The 5661-nt window shown below is 36.5% G+C and overlaps 1 non-coding gene across 1 annotated transcript; it reads right to left on the bottom strand.

The window, feature by feature from the left end:
- Window positions 1–2426: 2426 nt before the first annotated feature.
- Window positions 2427–2498, bottom strand: Trnaq-cug (transfer RNA glutamine (anticodon CUG)). The gene has a single exon. It is a non-coding gene; the product is annotated as a tRNA-Gln (tRNA).
- Between the last annotated feature and the right edge of the window lie 3163 nt (window positions 2499–5661).

Below are 5661 nucleotides of genomic sequence, written 5' to 3'. Positions count from 1 at the left end.
AGATCTTCGAGAAAGCATATGGTTTTAGAGACGATTAAAACTGTTGGTAATGTACACCTCAAAAAAGGGGAGTGAAAGAGTTATCGACATAAAATGAATGCCGTAAAGGAAAAAATTTAGAAATTTAGAGAGACACGAGATGGACGACAAAGACGATACTGATAAAACTTAGTATTTACATTGTTGCAGGACCAAATCTGTATGAAAACAGCAGTTGGAATGATGTAATTGTAAAGTTCAGAAACAGAATATACAAAGTTTGTAGTAACTGACATTGCGTTTGTCATACGACAAACTACGGAATCAATTCAGTTGTCGGCAAATCGCAAGATACAATAACGCAGAAGGAAAGTTGATCGAAAAACTTGCAAGCAACCATTTACAGCTTGCATGAATGAAAATTAGAAAATTCTTGACTAGAATTATGAATGTAGCACTTGCAAGCAGTTATTTACAATAATGCAGAAGGAAAGTAGCACTTACAAACTGCCACGTACAATTTGCATCAATGAAAATACAATATACATTGATAGAATTATGAAAGTAGCACTTGCAAGCAGCCATTTACAATAATGCATCATGGAAGATTAGGAAATACACGCATATAATTATTTCGGTAATCCACCTCCATATATGCCTGCCATATTTCCGACAACGTGTGTGTCCGATTTAGATTTTTAACGTAGCTTTAAAATAAATTCAGTCATATCGCTACGATGCCTGCAATGTGGCAGTTTATAGTGATGTCTAGCACTGGGGCATCATGCTGCAGACATGTAGCATGATGTACCACACAGACACATTATCCTGACACCAGGCCGACCAGTCCTAAAACTAACCTTTTAATGCTGTGCGCCTAGCGAGGTGGCTGTTAGTACCATTTTTGTAAGTCTTTGGCATGACTCGGCCGGGGATCAAACCCACGATCTCCCGCATCCGAGGCGGGCGCTCTAACCACTAGGCCACTGGAGCGGTCCGACAACGCAAGCTTTCAATTTCTAGGTTATCTTTGTCCTTTGACGGTAAGTGAAAAATTAAGAAAACAAAGTCGTAATTACAAAATTTCTAAGTGCAAAAATTGTAATGTTGTTGAAGAGGATTTAGGTAATATATAGTTGTAAGTACGAATTACTGAGTTGTAAGTAAGGGGCTGTAAGTCGCTTCTTCTTCTTCTGTACATTCGCCTCCTGTTCCACATGAAACTTTGAGAAAAGTATTTGAATAAAAATAAAAAAAACCCTAGGTTCCACCGAGATTTCAACTCGGATTGCTGGATTCAAAGTCCAGAGTGCTAACCATTACACCATGGAACCTATCGGTTACAACGGGTCATCTTCTCAAAACTTATTAGTAGGTTGTAGTATATGCGTATTCTTTACTGTTTTGCTAAAACATGTGCATGAGGTAGTAGGAGCGAGGCGATAATACTCAATAGGAAGAGAGCTATTCCAGTATCCAATGGCAAGGACATGCGCAAACCGCAATATGTATGTGTGTGACGGGTTCGCACACACTGGCTGCTGAATGGAAAAGTAAAAATAAATATACACACATTTGGCGGGAAACGCTTTACAACGCAGGTTTGTTCTTTTCCTATCACCATCATATACGTCAATCAGAGGAATAATTTAGCAGTGAGTACCCTGTGGACACAAACTTTTGGTGTCCGCAATATAAAATGTTTCCATCAAGAAGGTTTATGCTTTGAATCCGTGTCCATAACGCATTAAATTGGAATACACAGAGTGGGGGAGAGAGAGAGAGAGAGAGAACAACTATAAAAGAAAAAGATCATATTTGTATAACAACAATGTGATCGTAAAGTGTACCTCTTATAACTTTGCACATTAGTGACATTTATAATAAATGTGTACGAATACAGTTTCTAAGGTATCGAGTGCTGGTCAGTATCAGTGTTGTCATGGTAGAGGTCACGTTATAGAAAAGGGATTCGCTATTTAAAATCGATATCGACTAATATATGCATATATTCATAATGAAACACATATAGTGCAGTGTAATTGACTCCTCGCGGAGAAAAGTGAGAAGAGGTAACGGTCCGCAGCCAATATCAAGACATAAAGGAAATGTGTTTACGTTGCGCAATTCTTTAATTGCAATTAATAAATCAAAGTCGAAATTACAAGATATCTTTGTTTTCAAATCGTAATGTAGTTGCAAAGAATTTGCGAGATTCCCCTTTTTAAGTGCGAATTATTGAATTGTCAGCAAGGAGCACTAGGTTGCAACTCTATTGCGAAACTAGATTCATATTTCGCACTAACCCATTTCCAAGCAATACTGTATGTCGTTAAATAGGTACATACAATGTATCCTCTCATACTCGCTTCTACTATTGTACATTTGTCTTCTGTTCGACATAAAACTTTAAGAAAAGGTATTTTTAGGATTAAAAAGATAAACTTAGGTTCCACCGAGATTTGAACTCGGATTGCTGGATTCAGAGTCCAGAGTGCTAACCATTACACCATGGAACCTATCGATGACACAGGGTCATATTCCAAAAACATGTTAGGAGGTAGTAATATATCAGTATTATATCAGCTTACCGTTGGACTCCCTTGTGTTCATTTATATTACCGATAAGGTGCATTCATGTTGTCAGAGATTTCGTCTTACTTTATTAATAAAACGTTACACACCTGTAATACACACAAACAAACACACACACACAGATTAATATGTATATATATATATATATATATATATATATATATATATATATATATATATATATATATATATATATATATATATATATATATATATATATATGAAAATAATAAAAGTGTATATGAAGATTAAAAGTGAAATGCCTAAAAGATTAGTACTATTACGTTCGAGTGGAATGTATATTAAATTAGTAAGATACATTGAAATATCTTAAAGTGATTAAATAAAATGAAATTATGCTGGCTAATTTAAAATCAAGTTATAAAGTTCACTTATGACTATCAGGCTAAATTTAGGCAGATCAATACTCTATATATAAATAATGATATAGTATGTTTTCCCCGAGATTTTAAAGTTCTAAATATGTCATCATTTAACCATCAAGGCGATATTTCTTCTATATTCCTGTCTACGTGAAAACCTCAGAGTCTGGGACTCTGTCTTGAAATCATATCCAGATGAGTTTCTTTAGGAAGCCCATTGAAAATGACATTATTTTATTGATGGAATTTAAGTCCTTTTACCGTCTTGAGTTTGGAACACTCATTACTAAAATTCGCACCTGACTCTTTGGTGCGGAATTGAAAGCACATGTTTCAAACACATACTGGTCCAGAAAATGCCGCGGCTCATATCCTTTCATCTGCACAAAAGCTGACATCCAGATTTCATCTATACCGATAAATATAGGTTTCATCTATACTTATAAATGTAGGTTTGATTATGAGCACTCACAATCTTTAAGTTGTTGAATTTTAAATATCATGGTGTTTACATAGGTTTACTATGGGAACTGAATTAGTACCGTGAGTTCTGTGGACTGAACACATTTGCTCGTGAGATGCCACAGGCCACTCTTGCTTTGGCAATTCTGGCATTTGTCTCATCATCGCTTTGGACTGCACGCGACTGCTACTGCCAAGACAGGTGATCTTGTCCACTGCCAGGTGGGTTTGGCCATTCACGGTGATGGTATCCTCTTGGTAACCAAAACAATAATTTCCTTTAACTTCGTCTTCGGCTGTAGTCTCCTCAGATTGAAAAACAATCCGGCCCACCGGCATCTGATATCGATATCATTGTCCTTACAGTATGGAGCGCTAGGCGATATGGGTACCGTAATGGCAAAAGATCACGTGATAACCAGCAGGCCGCGCCTTTTAAATTCTCAATTTCGAGGTCAATCCTATTGATCACACCTTGGAATATATGCCGATAACTGCAGTCGGATCACCTCACCTGTTTGAGAAAGAAGGATTGTCCGAAAAATTGCGAATGCATCTAACTACTTTTTCATTCGTAAGCTCTAGGTCAATCGTACAGACATTATCTTCGTAGAAACTGTCGAGGTAGTCCGAATAGATCAGGGTTTATTTGTTGTTTCGGAGACATTTTCAGCGAACAAAATTAAACATTTTTTTGTAAATTACTGACTTGAAAAATCCGAGGAAATATGGAAAGGTCGTTGAAAAATCCAATGACGTATGGTGAGGTCGATGAAAAATCCAAGGGCGTACGGAAATTTCTTTGAAAAATCCAAGGGCTATGGAAAGGTCTATATATGTATCAATAAACAACCATGTACAGCGATTAACTGACACTTACATAGAGACAGAGCTGATGATCCTCCGACAATATGAAGAAATTGTCATACTTCATTTTAGCTTCGAGCTTGTTTTATTTTGAATTTGTAACTCAACAATTGTGACAATTTATTCATACTTTGTTGAACTAACCGGTTTTCAAACTATGTTGTATGACGAAATAGACACACATAGGGATCATATTCGCTTCAATTTGCATACACCCACCTCATCTTTCGCATTAGGATTTACAAAAATAAAATAAAGTCTTTAAATTAATGTAAATAAGAAAGAACTTAAAATAATATTCAAGGTTCCACCGAGATTTGAACTCGGATTGCTGGATTCAAAGTCCAGAGTGCTAACCATTACACCATGGAACCATTGTAGCATGTGTCGACAAGACACTTGTAACAAGTGTCTCCACTGTTCTACGCCAAGTTCTGACAGCGGCCATTTAGTGGCCATGTTCTGATGACTTATGTTATTAGCAAAATCGCTAATTTTACCAGCCAACCAGATGAAGTCTTACACCTTCGCGTTTCGGAGACTGTGCGGTGTGCTAAAGATCGTCGTGGTGGGCCGAAAGATTGGAAATTTAAAATTTCTGAAAGCTGCATTTCCATTGGCTAATTCCAAAATTAGTAGAATATGACCTCTTAGCGGTCGCTCTCAGATCTTCACGTTAAGACAGAGGAGATTTGAATTTAATCAGATTGCCCCAGGCTTGTATCTATCAGTGTACATAGTTGCCTTATCTTATGTATACAGGAAGTGTAACTATGCAGTGGGAACACGTCACGAGTTGTAATTATATTGACACTAAATATGAAAAGAACTGTAACCCGACTGGGAATATTCTTATTCAATTTTTAGAAGGCAAATGAAGTATCTTTGTTGTTTAAGGTATAAAGTACATTCTGATTAACTTTTGTAAAAGAAACATCAAAGAAAACGCTGAATGTGGCTCTAAATTAATTGATTATGATAATGGTATCGATTCACATCTGAGAAGTGTAGATACATGTTCATTATTAGAATTTAGATAAAATTAAACAATGTTACATGTAACTGAGAGATGTGAGTCTTTAGTGCAGTTTCCAAATTTCACCCAGTAATACATACTAATCATCTGTAAACAATATTCTCTTATACATAGTTTTTTATATTTCTTCTATGAAATCCACTAGTAGTACGGAAAAGGGTCTCTTGTCTCATTCAATAACCTATGGGTCCCCGGACACCCATTCTGGCCTCTAACCCTTTGATAAGCTATCCACCACGCGACATATAGCTGTTTGGATACTTTTTCTTGATTTTTCTATGACGTCCATATGGCTTTTCGGATGTCTTCCCTGCTCTCATACGTAGAACCCTTGAGTTG

This window comes from Sinohyriopsis cumingii, chromosome 17 (assembly GCF_028554795.1).
Source record: "Sinohyriopsis cumingii isolate HCF-2022 chromosome 17, ASM2855479v2, whole genome shotgun sequence".
NCBI lineage: Eukaryota > Metazoa > Mollusca > Bivalvia > Unionida > Unionidae > Sinohyriopsis > Sinohyriopsis cumingii.
Note: the sequence above shows the minus strand (reverse complement) of the source record. Positions and strands in the feature narration are given on the sequence as shown.